Source organism: Ornithodoros turicata, chromosome 1, assembly GCF_037126465.1.
Source record: "Ornithodoros turicata isolate Travis chromosome 1, ASM3712646v1, whole genome shotgun sequence".
Classification (NCBI taxonomy): domain Eukaryota; kingdom Metazoa; phylum Arthropoda; class Arachnida; order Ixodida; family Argasidae; genus Ornithodoros; species Ornithodoros turicata.
The window spans coordinates 16,653,609-16,670,797 of NC_088201.1; the positions used below are offsets into that span (position 1 = coordinate 16,653,609).

A 17,189-nucleotide genomic window follows, 5' to 3' on the forward strand; every position below is an offset into this window, starting at 1 on the left:
CAAAGCGAGAAACCTCATTCTCTTTCTGTAGAAGGCAGGCCTTGCTCAATGACCCATCTAATACTTTGCTCTCCCCGACGAACCCGTGCACCCTCACCGCATCCCCATCCTTCCTCCTCCTCCATCCGCCCGTTCTTTCTTTGTGATTTGTTTTTTTTTTTCGACGACGCCCACTTCTGTGCGGCCAACAACGGCGAGCCTATCCTGCCATTGCCCCCCCCCCCCCTCCTCCTATGCTGGCGTGTTTTCGCTGGTCTTCATGTCATTAAATGATGCTCAGCAAGCCACTCTGTTCAGGAGATCAGTTGAGGATGTTATACAAGGGGCGGGGGGTATGTTTAATGCTGATAGAAAAAAAGAAGGGAAAGGTTAGCCAGGGTGTAGGCTTGCTATTCCCAAAAGCAAACACAAACCAACAAAAGGGAGGTAAAGCGGCAGAGACACAGAAAATTATGAAGGAATACAGGAAAAGACAGCTCCTTCACTAATCGTTGTGAAGACAGTCATATAGGAGGTATCAGAGAGTGTCAGCGCAGACGTGACTGCAGCGTGCTGAGTAGGGCCAAGTAGCACCGCAAGGGTAGTGGGGGGGGGGAGGTTTCGGTAGCCTAGATGAGTGAGACGGCGCCGGAGACTGGACCGGTGGACCACTGGCAAGCAAGAAGTGTTTTACAATCCCCATTTTTTTCTTTCTTTCAATCAATCAATCAATCAAGAAGTGTGTGTTGCACGTCAGCTTCTACATCACACGTGGGGCAAAGAGGTGATTGAAGTTGGCTCATCTTAAACAGGAGGAGTGGAATTCGTGCCACATTCAGCCGCAGCCGATGAAGCAACGACTCTCGATGCGCGGGATGCGGCCAGGCACAGCTAGAGTCACTAAATAAGCTTCGCTTCAGAGTACCGACACTGAGGCCCAAGAGAGAGTAGGAGCGCCATCTTGTTTCAGCACGACACCGGTATTATCCCCTGTTGAGGATCAAAGACGACAAACGTAATGCTCGCATTGGGATACAGAAGCGTGTATGATTGTTGTGCGATAATCCATGTATTGTCCACCAGAGCTACCCGAGGATGTCAAGGTGAGCTCAAGGCCGTCAAACTTGATGAGAGAAAGGAACATTATATAGAATAGAATATCAGAAAGGAACATGATAGATGGCATCGTGCGCTGAAGTTCGCGTGGCTACCGTGGCGCGGAAACAAGATGGCGCATGCTCGCGCAGCGTCGATACTCTGAAGCAAAGCTTATTTAGTGACTCTAGGCACAGCATGTGTCATTAGCGGGTCAATGGATTTAAGGAAGGCCTTGGTGCGTATAGCTTCTTGCTGAAAGAGCTGCGTGCAGTTGGCAATAAGGCGGCTGATTTTCAGCTGGCACATAGAGAGCGGAACGACAGTTGGCTGCTCAGTGTCATGGGCATGCCGAGGGAGAGCGTCAGCACGATCATTGGCAGAAAGTCCGACATGGTTCGTAATCCATCGGAATACCATGCCGTGTCTCAGGGATACAAGTTCGGAGTGCAGGGCGATGATCATGGTGTAGGTGTCACAGATGACTGCAGCACAGTAAGAGACCAGCGCCTCCAGAGGCACTTTACTGTCGATCAGGATCGTCCAGGCCCTGGGCGCCCACGAGGAGATGTGTCTCAAAGCAGCCCTTGCCGAAGCTGAGGGGATGTTGCCACGCAAACGAAGAATAGCTTGACCGAATGCAGATACGGGATAACGTTGAGCAATGTCACAGAGTTAATGAGCCGGATGGCGGGCAAGATAACGCGTGTAAGGCGACACTATCGCGAAGAATAAGCATCGATGGTTCCCGTGCCTCCGCCAAAACAGACAAGGTTTCCGGAATTCTTTGGCACTCTCAAAAAAAGGCGGAGGCTTCTGGCCTGAACATTGGGCAGCTCCCACTCGTGAGTGCTGGAGATCCCATACAGGACAGGCAGGCTATAGCGCATAGTGCCAAACAACAGGGAACAATGCACACGGCCGAGGTCAGCACAGGACGGGCCCCAGGTGGACCCGCAGAGGTGCCGGAGCACATTACTGTAGATGCGGGCGCTACCAGAGAGAGAGAGTTGATCTGCCGCAACCATGTCAGTCCCTTATCAATGATTATGCCTAGGTACCGACAGTGCGATACGTAGTTCAGTCTAGAGCCAGCTAGCAGCAGGGGGTATTTGTGGAAAGAGCGGCGCGTGAGTGGCATAGCTACTGTCTTATCCGGTGAGACAGACAACTCGCGGTCAGCACGATACGCCACAATCAGGTCTAAGGCATGTTGCAGACGCCGCTGGATGGCATCACGGCGCGTTGCAGAGGTCCATATGCAAATGTCATCAGCATAGATCGTGATCTGGGTAGGCTTATGCAGAAGAGAAGGGAGGTGTGGCCATGATGACATTAAACAGGAGCGGGCTGAGGACGCTTCCCTGTGGAACTCCACGATGCACAGAGTAGTTGGCGCTGTCACCCTCTGCTGCGCGTACGAACAGTGACCTGTCGGAGAGGAAGGCTTGCAACAAGGCAAGGGTACAGCCGCGCACACCAGCTTCTTGAAGCGATGCAACAACGGCATTCTGGAGAGCACTGTCGCCACATCGAGGAAGACAGCGGCCATTAGGTGCCCACCAGACTTTGCTTGCTGGATAGAGGAGACGAGGTCGATGACATTGTCAATTGCAGACCGCGCCTGCCGGAAGCAGGGCATGGCTTTAGGAAAAAATCGGGCGCTCTCAAAATAAAATACCAGTTCAGTCGTGCGGATACCATCCGTTCCATAATCTTCCCGACACTGCTGGTGAGGGCGATTGGGCGGAAGGCATCAATGGCTTGCGGAGACTTGCCTGGCTTCAGGAGCGGCACTATCATCGCATGCTTCCATGCTGCTGGGAAAACACCATCCCGCCAGCAATCATTGTAGAGCCTGAGGAGAGCGTGTCGGCCATGGAAGAGTAGATTTTGGAGCGCCTTGTACGTAATACAGTCAGGCCCAGGAGAGATGTGAGGGGATGATTTCCTCAGGGCAGACTCTGACTCCATGAAGGAGAACGGAAGACCCAGAGATTCCTCCTGTGAGGATTCCAGGACGACCGGGATGGCACAAGCAGACGACCCCTCTGACACCGACGCCCCCGAAGCTGTCGTTAGACGGGCACAATATTTGTTTGCAACGTCGACTTCCGAATGTGCGGTTGCTTGCGCGAGCGCTTGAAAAGGGCGCCGTTGAGCAACAGGTGTGGAGAGTGGCCTGAGTATGCTCCATATTCGGAAAAATGGCGTCCGCGGAGACAAAGAGCTCGCAAAGCGCCGCCAACGGTTTCTGGCGAGGTTGGTCAGGTGTCTCTGTATGGCCTTCTGAATAAGTCGCGCTTCAGCGATGTGACACGGGAGACCAGAACGAACAGCTTTTCATTCAGCCCGACGACGAATAGCACGCAACCGTTCATTCGCTGCATCAATAGCTGAGAAGGCGATGGGGACACGGCGCACCGTTGTAGAGCGAGCCATCGAATCTGCTACGACTTCAGCAAAGGAGGAAGAAAGAGGGGGGGGGGGGGGGCACTTAACAAATGCATGCAAAACATTACTCATGTTGATGTTGGAGAAAAAATAACTCACTCACACACATTACTCACGTGTTTTAAGGTTTTAGGTCCACCTGAGTGTTGGGAGCATAACCATGTACGGCATAACGGCAGTTTTGCCGCCGGCACAGCAAAGTAGCCCGCAATCCGCACAACAGTGTATGCTCGTCCATGAAGACCTAGGGACGGCTTCGAGGTGTAAAAATTACTAGGGTTCCGCTACTATTACAAATATCTCTGATAACCGTGGCGGTGTAACAGGCATCTCACACTCAGAACAACGAAAGGTGAATAATTGTATTGACGAACAGAGGGAGCTGGAGGACATACCTGGAATGTTAAAGGATCATGGAAGGACTAAAAAAAATATACGTTTGTGTATGCCAGGAGGAATAAAAATTAGGAATAGGAGCCCTGGGATATACAGAATGTTTCACCTAACCCGAAAAAAAAATTCGTAGGAAAAATTCTGCTTGTCTGAACCTTATGGGGTCAACGCTGTTGATCTCGGGGAAGATTTTGCCAAGTTCTTTGAGCATTTTTATAAAATTTAATTCGCGAGAAATTGAAGTTTCCCAACTGAACTCCGAAATTTGCCAAATCAACCTCACGTGCTTCTTCTTTTTTTCTTTTCACGGAAGCAGAAAGCGCATGCCTGATTTACAACATTACATGACCAGAATTCAGGGACACGACACAGAAAGACGGCTTCGCGGGATAGCAGACAACCATGCAAGAAAGCCGACTTGACAGATTTGCACGAGGATATGGGAGGAGGAAAAATTCGGGGAGGGATGAGGAGGAGAGATAAGAAAGATAACTTTTAACGTCATATGCACGGCAATAAGACTGTGGGCACGCGGGGCACGCACGAGAGCTCGGGCTCAGGTAAAAAAAATGCAACGCGTGGCTCAGAATTGAAACATGCATCAAGCCTATTCAGTTGGTTGAATGCCGTTGCGAAATCAAAAATCGCGCTATAGAAGCTCGTGAAGCGAAATGATTGGTCCGCGTGAGAAAGGCACGATCTTAATATTAATAATTGGTGGCGCCGACTATGATCATGAGCGACGCCACGGTAGATAGATTGTCTTTAGATAGTCTATTTGTGAACAATTTCATGATGCAAAGGCAGCTATGGCCTTAGTGTAACCTTTAGTGGAAATTAATATATACATGAACGGATGTACTCGGGAATATTTTCTATTGCAATTAAAAAAGAGTAGACAGGGACGTCCAGAGATCGCTATTGCAGACCTGCTGTTCGTCTATCAGTACCAGTGTAGCTACATTTACGGGATCACTTATTTTTAGTACGTACCCGACGTAACCACTCACGGCAGTAAGCAAATAAGAAAATGAGCCAGCTGCTGGGAGTCCTTTTTCAATGTGGTCGCAGTTATGTCGCTGTCTTCACCTATCTTTGAATGAAGCGGTAGCATACGTTTCTCGGCGCTTATCATAACTCTTATACGGTGTTTTATGAAGGCCTGCGGTTGAATCATTCGTAAACAAGTGGCGATATCTACATATCTCAAAGATTTCTTTCTACTGAGCATAGCAATTAGCATGCGCTCATTAATTAAATAAAAAGCCCGTTTTTACTGGACGCTTCCGGAACCTCTATTTTATTTAAAAAAAACTCTAGTAAAGAAACCGCGTCAACACTTGGTGATTTTCTCCAGTAATTAATTGATTGAATTAATGCAATCAATTAGCTGATTGATTAAGATAACCGGTACTACATTTGAGTCCCAAATTCTTGTCTGTATGGATCTTACTTTCATCTCAAAGACCCCAATACATCTATGGTAGAGGCTAGCGCTCCAATAGTCACAACAAAATAAAAGACGACGGTAGTTTCGTTTTCCGAAACACACGGACTCGGGCCGCGCATGAGCGCATGGGCAAGTGCATTTGTTCTATGGCTACGTCGGTGGCATCAATTTCAGTGCAGTCTTGTTGACCACACTCGCTTAAAGCCTTCGCCTTCTCCGCTGAGTCTTGACCAAGTCTACCCTCACACAAATTTCGAGCCGTCACCGGTAGGATGATTCTGCCAGTAATCCGCAACAGCAGACCCCCGAGCTGGATTGCACAACTCATCGATTCTATCACCTGCTCTCCACGACTTGAATCGACACCGAGCTGCGGTCCGGAGGAGGTTCCGTCACATCACATGCCACACCTCCGGAGACAGCATCCCACGTTGAAGTGTTTTTTCGACATCACATACCATGAAAGGCGTGTTGTTAAAACGTGCTTCGGATCAGCGCCGTCTGTACCAATGTCCAGCGACAGAGCAATCTACACAACTGCTCTAAGGCATGCGCTAGCTGGTGGGCTGTCGCCGACACACAGGAGCTGCAACTACGCAAGTTAAGCTAGTTAACGAAAGAGTCATATTGGCGAATGTTCAGCCGCTCTGCTTCTACAGGGACAGGCATGAACTAATCCATACTTCCAGGTGTGGACGACCAATTTTATGAGCAAGTGTACCTGAATTCTAAGATTGTGTGTATTTTTCAAACGAAGGCATGTCCTCTCAGCTCAGCAAAAACATGCATTGTTGCACTTTCGGGTTCTTCATATTTAGGACTGTCACACTTTTTGTTTCTAGCCGTGTTCACAACGTATTTAAATTGAACCAGAACATAATTGAAGAAGTTGAACCCGCATTAGGCTCAACAGAATATTTCTTATATTCACCTATACAGTGCCCCATCCAAAATGGAGTGACTTGCCATCGAATGTTGCTCATATACTCTTTCTTACTGTGCGTTTGTTAAGATGTGCGACCTTGTACAAATCCCCTTAGGATTGAACCCAAGGATTGAACCCAAGAACGCAAATCCACAACGCGCTCACTATACCACGAGACCAGCAACGCAACAACGCAGCGCGAAGAATTTGGTTAGAAATACTCTGAAAGCCATCGTAAGCCTATCGTGTACTTTTTTCGTCGTGGGAAAAAAATTAGGACCTCCTGCAACTGCGCATAAAGTTGCAGGGCGCACAAGACAGGCCAGTCTTGTGCGTCCAATGCCAGGCATGCCAAGGCAGCAAGGCATGTCCAATGTGGACGCTTTTTGGGGAAGCCCTGGTTTTGACGTAATTACAGGATTAAGACACGCCAGTGTATTCTGCCATGAAGCCAACACAGCGAAAATAAGTCTCTCAGGAAAAAAAGTGTGACGGTCTCGAGCTACCAATCTACTTGCGGACAATCGAGGAACCTTCTGCGGTCACGCCTCAGTACTAATGGATATTTTATGGAAAGCAGACGGAATGTATAGCTTCAATGGAGGGCATCGAGTTCGCAGGTTAAGCCAACTTTAAGAGTAGGTGTCCCGCAATTCTGGGAATGATATTGCAAGATACATTCGCTCTACAATAGTAGTCGACAAAAAAAATTGCGAAAACCGGCCTTTCCAGGCGCGCAAAATGGCGGCGGGGCTAAGATCTCCGAAAGAAGTGAAGCAAGAAGGCGATGTACCCGCCCTTTCACGTGTCCCTTTCGAAGCTTCTGCTGATAACGGCAGCACGGTTGCGACGCAAAGTTATATGAAAGAAGAGCGAGAAGGAAACAGGAAAGAGCGGGTTACCGTGTGATCGTTTTTTCTTCAGCAGCATCGACCGAGAACACAGCTCCAGCGACAATTTGCGTGCCTCGGAAAGGAAGTTTTCGCAATCTTTTTCCAGTTGTTCTCAAAGTAGTATTTATTTTTATTCCGTGTTAGCGCCGCAAAGCAACAGTGGCTATGAGCGGCGTACAGATGTGGACAGATGGAGAGAGGACGACAGGAAGGAGTAGGGGACGGGGGGGTGTATGCGTCCAGGGCTGACTCTAGGGGGTGATTCGAACTCGCCACCACCCAGTCTTCAGCACGACCTGGCTACCACCAACGCGCGGGTTGCCTTAACCCGCCCTAACCCGCTCGGCCATGCCGCTGGCCCCAAAGTATACTAGGGAATGTATTTTGTGGTTACAATGGGGGTAGATTCGACGTGCGCTTTCTGTTTCTGTTTTTTAAAAAAAGGATGTGTGGTTAACTTGGCAAGTTTCGGAGATCAATTGGGAAAATTCAATTTCTCGCGCATTAAATTTGGTAAAAGTGCTCGGAAGTAATGGCAAAATCTGTCCCGAGATAAATAACGCGGACCCCGTAGTGTTCAGACAAGTAGATTTTTACTACAAATTTTTTCACGTTAGGTGAAACGCCCTGTATATTCGAACAAAAGTATGACAGCGGCGCGCAAATCCTGGTGCGCAAGAGAGCTTTAAATTTCGCGGGTCAGGAAAACTGCTTCCCTCGCCTGCCACTCTGCGACTTCATGTCAGTCATAGTGTCATGGTGTGTGTCACGTGTGTCAGTCATAGTGCCACGTCATTCAATAGTGAGGAGCACGCCCTCTTTTTTTCTTGCAAACGGTGCATTTCGCACCGTTCCTCCAGCGTCTCGACGGGTCGTTCTCGCTAGCAGACGGTTCTCGCCAGTCAATAAAAAACGCTGACTGACTTGATGTCACCACACGCCAGAGCCATGAGCGAGATCGCCGCCGCTGCGCGCATTCTTGTGAACTATTTTCTCAGGCAATCAGCACTTCCCCAAGGAAATATTTTGTGTGATGGTTCCTGAAAGCAGTATGTTCATATCACGTGGTAAAAAAAAAGATGTTCCAAGTGCCTTCCATGCTCCTTTAATACCTAAAAGTGCATGAAATGAGATGTAATGAGGAAAGTAGCATGAGAGGCATTCAGAACATAGAATAGAAAGAACGAATTGGAAGCTCTTGAGTAATAATTTATTGTTCTTATCGCGCTTCGGGGAACATGTACCTCATTGTCGCTTTAATACTGCTTTGCAGGGCGTTCGTTTTTCCTCGATAGAGATTTTTAAATCAAAATTTATGTTGTTCTTGCAAGTTGTTTGTATGGTCGTGAGGACATTGCTCGCAAAAGAGTATGCATGTTACATAATACAGGTCCCACGACAGCATAATCATCTCACCCTGTCGCTGGTCATTCACGCGAACGGTATAACATTGAAGCGTAACAGAGACGTCCCTTGCGATGAAGACTGGCTCCAATCTGCAGACCAGATTATATATTTTCGGGATTCATATGCGCTGTTAATTATGTCAGTGTCCGTCAATGACACACATTCCTACGAAGCATCAAAATGTTCCGCTCTCCTGTTCTCATAATTTCTACGTAACTTCTCACAACGTCACATTCTTGAGGTACAGCTTTGGCAACCCGGCTACAGGTTTGTTCCTTGAGACGTTGGCGTCGGACGCAGAACAAAATTTCTAATTTGCTGAATCTCCGCCCTGTGTCAGCCAACTCGAAAATTGGTACTTGAAGCATGGGTATCGCGATTGGAGAGAGCACGCGAGCTTGCTGAACGAGATCCTGTCGAAAGATTACAAAAAAAATTTCCAGGAGCAGCACTGGAAGCAATACTGCCCCGCGACCGTTCGGCCGTATTGGGGGACACGGTCCACCAACGCAGACCGCGTTAATAAAGGCGCTCTCACCCTGCTGGCTCCGTTTTGCCCCCCCCCCCCCACACACACATATACACACATATACACACATATACACACACCGCGTACGCAGATTTGAAGAGAGACCACAGCAAATGTACGGTTGGTTTCGCTTGTGTAGAAGCAAATATATTCTCTTGCTCCGCATCGCATCAGTTAGTCTCCATGCATGTCATCTTGTGCAATAGCGAAAAATATGCTAGTGTTCTCTTCTGAGTTTACGATTTGCGGCTACGATTTTCCAGAAACTGTAGAGAAGGGTTAATCCAGGACTAGGTGGTGGTGATAGGGCTTGCCGTTGTCGGCCTCACGTATGTGGGCAACGTCACGACTCACGCCCTGGGGGAATGTGCGTCCTGGGCCGACTTCTAGAGGAACTGTGCCGACATATGTCTGAAAGCGTCTGAGGAAACCCAGGAAATCCAGGACTAATGGCGAAGTGTGCAGCAGTATTTTCGTCCGCAAGGACAAATGAAATTCAGTCCCCTCAGCGCCCAAACTATAAAAAATGAAAACTTGCGAATTCTCGTTTCGAAGTGCCAGATCCGTGATTTTCCGTGACCAAGCTGAAAATCCGCATTTACGACGTTTTTCCGCCACAAACAGGATCTTAGGTTCACTAGCGGACACTGAGCACATCCTCTACGCTGTGCGCTACATATGAAGGGCCAATATCCTGTTTACTCTTAGCTTTACTAGACAAAAAAGTTGAGAACTCCGACTTAACATAACAAAGTAACAAGTTTACTCAGACGTTTCGACCGTCATGCGACGGACATTATCAGTGCCAAACTGAATGAGAAATTACAAAACCGGTCGCTATTTAAGGAGATGGGAGTATTGTTCGGGAAGGGGTACAAACCCCTTGGTTTGTAACAAAAACCGTGGCCCCCTTCCCGAACAATACTCCCATCTCCTTAAATAGCGACCGGTTTTGTAACCTCTCATTCAGTTTGGCGCTGATGATGTCCGTCGCATGACGGACGAAACGTCTGAGTAAACTTGTTATTTTGTTATGTTAAGGCGGTGTTCTCAACTTTTTTGTCTAGTCATGTCGTCTCCCGGCTTTTGTAGTATTTTTGCGCTTAGCTTTACGCAGGATCACTCCTGACACTTTAAATCTGAAAGTTCTTCTGGGCCTGGAGCAATCCGGCATTTCTACGTTTTTCCATAGAAGCTTTAATGCGATGGTTCGTGAGGATCACGCACCTACTTGCTACTACGCTTAAGCGTATCTCCAATGTGACTGTTGCAAGGCTTAGAAGAAGAAAAAAAAATAAAGAATCGAAATCTTAGTTCGCTAGCAGCCATGTTTGCCTATATATTTTTGTTGACATGTTTTCAAAAACCGCCATGCATAATATTGCCTTCGACCCTACTCATAAAGAATGAGCGACGTAGGAGCGAAAATGCTGTCATAGACATTGGCTTATTCTCGGAAGACTACGTACTTTTGTGCCCTGCTTTCGAGGTAAAGGAGTTGCAGATATGAGACCACGTGTTGGGAAACAAAGGCGAGTTACGTAAAGCAGTAATATGCGCCTGAGACGTCAGCGAAATTGAATGTCTGGTCTCGTTCTATTTTCGCGTTTCCTCATTAGCTACGACTCTTTCCACGAAGTCAGACCGACTTTTTGTCTAAAATGTCGTGGCTTCTCGAACTTGTCGGCCGTTGGTAGAAGTCTGAAGCTCTATGTATTGTAATTGTAGCTATTCTTATGTCCGATGCGGTTGAATTACGTACACACCTTTCACTTACGTACAGCCTTGCAACGAACACGTTTCTTTAGATGCACACCGTGTTTTATTTGACGCCAGCGTTACTAGAAATGTCGTTAAGATTGCTCGATTGAGATACTCGGCGACTTTTTGAACACAGTGTTGTCTTCTATAGATGCCCATTGACGGGAATGAAAGCCTAGAAAGTCCTAGAGTCGACAGTCCGGAACTTCATGCGCAATGGTGACTGAAGAATAGACCCCCAAAAATGTAGCGTTGGACAGTGATGGAAAGGAACTGCAATCGAGAGGTGCGTTGTGCGAATCCCGCTGCTGTCTGGCTTTTTCGGTGACTGCCATATTTCAACCGTTGAACATTCTTATCCATTCACCTCCAGTTTCTGTCGTGTGACCTGTCGTTTCAGAAGGAAAGAGAAATAAAAAAGAAACGTCAGGCCGAATAATATATCATCGACTCGGCGAAGCAAATAGCACAAATGAGTGCATGTCCGCGCCTATGCGAGTAACGATGTACCGCTACTACAGTACTAATTCGCTGTAGGCGTTCGGCCTTGTATTGAATGTGACGATCCAAATGAATTGGAGATGAAACTCGGAACTGTGGCGGTGGCCGCTAAAATTCTGAAACGTCGTGACAGGTGTTCGAAAACTCTGCCAAGATTTTAGCCGACGTAGTTAAGGTATTCAAAGAATATAAACAAGTGAGTCAAAATGTTCAACTTGTTCTACATTGAAAAGAAATCAGTTTTATATCGTGTTCTTATTTATTTATCTATTTGATTACTTTCTTGACAACGGTCGTCTGATACCATATGAGTAGGCGTTTTAATTTATAGCCGGTCTTAACCTTTAGAGTTATGCAAGTCGCATGCTGTCGCATTTTGGAAGCACGTGAATAGAATCGTGTCCGTTTCTCGAGGGCAAGAGTGTGCGCAGAATGGTAGAAAGACTGCCATGACGGCAAAGCGGTTTCCTTTCTCATCTGGGATGAGCGGCCCAAGAATGATAAACGACAACGGGAAAGGTCCACTTCCCCATTGTTGACACAAGAGTTCGAGCGGGGACGAAGCGCCCTGTGGAAATAGCGCTCGACTCAAAAATGTCCGGGGGACGCCTCGTAAATGAGACTCCTGCGCTCTTCAATAGGGAACGCTTTCTACAATCGACACGTCAGAAATAACATCCCATTCTTGTCTTGTTGGATCATAATGTACTGACGTGATTTATTCTTTGTACCTGCCGCCCTTCAGTGACCGCCGTGCTACACCAGAATGCGCCCATTTAGTTTTCCATGCTCGAGTTGCTGTTTCAGATACCCCAATGAGTGTCAAGTGATCAAGTGAAGTGACTACCCTCTTCTCCTGTTGTGAGCAATGATGGTAATGATAGGAGCAAGAAACGAAACACTGGGATGTCGCACTACTCTTGTACACGGTTGGCTCATGACTGACTGTTGGCGACTTTACACAAAAAAACAGGGACAGTGAACAAAGCATACTGGACACATCTAGCTGTAGCGAAAGCTCTACGTTGTGATACAACAACTTTATTTTGGCTTTGGAGACTGGGGAGCTTCATCGCCACAGGCGATACTCTACCCCATTGCTGGTGGGAAAATGGGGAATAAAATAACGAGCCCCTTCACAATAACGATCGAAGTCCGATGGTGTCCAGAAATGTCAGATGAGCTTTGAGCGCAGAGCGTTGCTGGACTGGAGTAGGCCAGGGACCAAGGAATTTCGATAGGGAGAAGGGGCGAGAGTCCAGCTGACGAAGAGACTCGGAGAGTGTGGTTCGGGAAGGTTGGTAGTGGGAGCAATGAAGAAGAATATGCTCCAGATCCTCAAGAACACCACAGTGGCAGCAGGTGGGAGAGTCAAGTTGTCGCAAGCGGTAACGCCACTGAGCTGTAAAGGCCACATCGAGGCGCATTCGGTGGATTAATGCAGCATCATGACGAGAGGTGTTTCGTGGCATGCGGAAAGCGAGCGTTGGATCAACTCTGCTCAACATAGAGGGTGGAAGAATGTCGGTTGTCCATTGGCGGGAAGCCAGGGGTGTCACTAGGCGTCGGAGAATTCGACGGCGGTCTCCTCTCAGCAGAACAATGCTGGTCCGTTTCCGATACGAGAGTGCTGCTTCTGCGGCGCTGTCGGCCTGCTCGTTCCCCACGACACCACAATGGGATGGAACCCACTGGAGAACTAGCCTGTGGCCTGCTGCGTAGATAGTGTAGTAAGCCATTAACACATCTGTGACTAGGGGTGCGGATGGGCCTCGTATGCCGGAATTTTCAATTGCTTGAAGTGCAGATTTGGAGTCTGTGAAGACTGCCCATTCCCGCGGTGTAAAATCAGCGATGTGTTGTAGAAAGAAAAGAATAGCATAGAGTTCCGCAGCTGTGGAGGAGGTTGGATGTGAAAGGCGTCTTCCGTGCACTACGCCTTCGGATGGTATGACGAATGCTGAGGCGGACTTGTTGTTTCGGGATGCGCCATCGGTATATGCTGCCGTAAACGTAGAAAACTTCGCGTCTACCAGAGCATGAAAATGGGCTCGGAGGACTTGAGGCGGGACCTGATCTCTTCTTTCCAGAAGGTTTGGAATTCGTACAAAAGTGGGCAGTACCGGTAGAGACCAGGGGGCTTCCGGCGGTATAGTGTCCTTAGTTATGAAGCCAGTGAGAGTCTGGCGTGTCCTCTGCGCTACTCGATAGAAGTTGCTTTCAGGGCGGTATCGAATTTTCCTGAGGAGCGGGTGGCGGGGAATGTGAGCACGCAACCGGAGGAAGTGCCGAGCCGTTTCACGTTCACGGAGAACCTCAATCGGGAGCTCACCAGCTTCAGCCAGTACTTGCCGTGTTTCAGCCATTCTTGGAACTCCGAGGCATCGACGAAGGCTTCGAGCAAACAGGGACCGAAGTGTATTTAATGAAGTGGTTGATATCCTGTGCAGAATAGGAAGGCTGTAAAGCACAGTCGCCCTCACCAATGCCGCGTGAACCGCGAGCAGGGAACGCTGATCACAGCCCCATCCTGAGCGAGAAAGATGTTGAATTGCGGGGAGCCATCGCTGCACTTTAGTTTCAAGGTGTTTAATGTGCCGAGCCCAGCGCAAGTCCGAGTCGATTACCACGCCAAGGAAGCGGTGGAAGCGTACGTTATGATACACGGTAAATGTGGCCTTCCCTTTCTATAGTTTCTGTGTGGTTTCCCTTTCTTTTCTTAATAACGCCTACTGGAGTAGCCAGTCCCGAGTGGCTCGAGACTAACATCTCCATTTTTTTCTTTTAAAAATCAATCAATCAAAAGTGGCCTTCCCTCCCTTCATTCTTCTTTTGTGTGCTTGTTTCTTCTTCTCCTCCTTCTTCGTGTCTTTGTTTGTCTTTGTTTTTGGGTATAGCAAGCCTCTAGGTACGGCTAACCTTTCCCTTTCCTTTTTTTTTCACCATTAAACATACCCCCCCCCCCTCTTCATTCGGGCTATTATTAACGCACGAGCTGTACTATTTGCACCAACGTCATCCCAATTAAAGCGCCCGATTCAAATGCTCACGAAATTCGTTTTCCGATATATCGGCAGTTCCATCATCAGTACCAGCTGACCCTCACCTTAACGTAGTGAACTCCTTTCTTCAAGCGGAATTATTTTGCGCAGGTTTTCAACCAAAGCTCCCAGGAGAGAGAAAGAGAGAGAGAGAGAGAGTGTGAGAAAGAAGAAATCTGAGGGCTGCAGATATATATTTGCTTCTCTACATGACGAGGTGATTATTCCTTTGTCGTTTTGTGTATCTGTGAGTGTAGTATTAAAGCTTAATGATTGCTGTATCCGATACGAATGCGCCATTGAGTATTCTGCTGTCGCCATTGCGTAGTGGTATCTCTACTGCTGGCAGCAGGGAACAGTAACTGTAATGGTAACGGAAACGGCAATGGTATATTACCGGAATTGGGGCCGGTAACGGTATTGGAAACAGAAACGGATATCATGCACCACTATTACCGGAAACAGAAACGGAAACGAAAATGATATTCTGTATTCAAATTCCGGTAATGGCTGTATATACAAAAAGGGAATGTGACTGCGTACAAGTACAAGGTGCCACACAAGTGCACCTTCGACACGTGGGCACATTTTTTATTGCTTTCCTTTCATGCGTTTGTAGATGTAATTGTCAATACTTTGCACAGTAATCTGAGTACCAGTGCACGTTCAGTCCTGAGAACATAGATAGTGAGTGAGTGAGTTAGTAAATTAGTAAAATAAAGTAAACCTTGGAGCTTTCAGCAACCCACCATGGGTGCTACCTGCTCCTATGCAAAAGTTGCATAGCAATTACACACTCTGAATCAAAACCCTGAAACACAGGGAAAGCGAGCACGTGATCATCAGCCGCCTGTCGTTCAGGAACCTGTCATCCTTGCTCCTCAAGAAACTCATTCAGATAAAAGGTGGCAGAGGTCCACTTTATGAGGCGTCACTCAAGACGACAAGGGTGTCGGCATTTATGTAGTTATGAAAATTCCCCCTCCAGCCCGGTGCCCATGCCCATGGTCAAAACGACTAGAAGAGCCCAAGCAGGCCCCTGGCCAGGACCGCGCTCCTGCTCCGTGCTATGCCGTTTTCTTTCTTTTTCTTTTTTACGATCATCTGATTCTGTGAACTTGGTGTTGCGCAAGTCTCCGGACGGGCGCATGCGCATTAGCAGTCAGAGCTTTCACGCATCTCCCAGATGGAAGGGAAGGTCTAGGTTCGGTAGGTACAGGTTGGGCAAAAGTTTACGGAACACGAGAGCGACGTACTCTTTCTTCGGTGCGACACCCTAGCGGCTGCCGGAAGCGGGTGAGTCCACTGTTTCAGAGGCGTGGAAAGGTACGCTGTTAGCGCCACACAGATGTAGCTTCCACTTCCCAGGCACGCACAAGCCACACCGGGACTACTACCGTGTGTCGCTAACAGCACGCCCTTTCATCCCGCCGAAACAGTGGACTCACCCGCTTTCGGCAGCCGCTAGGGTGTCGCACCGAAGAAAGAGTACGTCGCTCGCGTGTTCCGTAAACTTTTGTCCCAACCTGTACTACCACCAAAGCGCATTCTGAAGGTCCTGGTGTATACGGGTGACCTAGGCCCTCTGAAAGCCATCCTGTAGTTCTGCAGGTCTCCTCAGGACACATTTTCCTATCTAGCTGTTCACATGCGTACTTTCCTGCACAGTGCCTCTATACCTATGAGCCAGGGAACTCATTTGTGCAAATAAACAGAAACATACCGTGTGCATTGCAAGACATTAAAAACAAGAGCATCAGGAAAAAGAGAGAGAGAGAGAGAGACATTGACGCTCATGTGCCCAGTGCACGGGCCGCCATACTTTAAAACAAATAAAAACGGCGCTAGCGTAGTGCCTACAGTGTTGAACGTGATGTACGTTCATAGCTCCCCATCAAGCATCTCATTACCGGAAACGAATAACGGAAACGAAAATGTTCCCGAAACGAAAAAGAAAACGGTAACGAAAATACTGCCCGTACTGTTCCCTGTATATAGCACTACGTTTCAAACGTTGAAAGAAGGTGTAATTCAAGGAATACGTTGCCGCGATTAGTTTAAGATAGTGACTTATTACTATTTTTCACTGATAGGTACTGTTATGAACTTTATTGTAGCATTCCAATTTGGGGCTCTCTATTTCTCAGACAGATACCATACTTCTTCAGCGAGTCCAGCTTATAGCTTATCCTTGCACAAGGCAAGTATTTCTTCTTTTAGGATATCGCCTAAAACTCATTAAATTGATATGTGCAGAGCATCTTTGAGCATCCTGTTGCTGGACTATAAGCGTACGCCTTGACATATTTACGTTAATCGCCAGCAGCGAAAGCAACGGTCAAAGCTGCACGCTCTCTAAAATTTACCATTGAAACAATAAGAACATTGGCACCGCGTATTAGCTGCGATGAATACTCTGATAAGTTCTAACATCCATTCAGGCCGCCTTACAGGCAGGCAGGGGTACTTTGAATTGCGATAATCCAATGTCGTCCATTGCTCTCTAATGTCGTAACTCGTAACTCCTGAATGTCGTAGACGTGATTCAAATCTAATACAGATGCGGTCTCATTTCTCACGTCCCGTTGAAGTAAACATCCAATTTACGCATTGGTGTATAACCTTTATTCAGAAGCCGGCACATTCTGAATGCTATTATAGACGCACTCGAAACCGTGACCCCAAAAACTTTAGGGGGTAAACCAGGGATCGCTACATTGTCCCCACCTTTGTCTGTATATTGCCGGTAGATCTCAACATT

At 47.7% G+C, this 17,189-nt stretch overlaps 1 long non-coding RNA gene across 2 annotated transcripts in view; it reads left to right on the forward strand.

The window, feature by feature from the left end:
• The window catches only part of LOC135397265 (uncharacterized), a 44,098-nt gene extending 29,511 nt beyond the window's left edge, over window positions 1-14,587 (forward strand). For both annotated transcript variants that reach the window (XR_010423622.1, XR_010423623.1), the window contains exon 3: window positions 14,540-14,587. This is a non-coding gene — a long non-coding RNA (uncharacterized LOC135397265). The remainder of the gene's footprint in view (window positions 1-14,539) is intronic.
• Window positions 14,588-17,189: the final 2,602 nt, after the last annotated feature.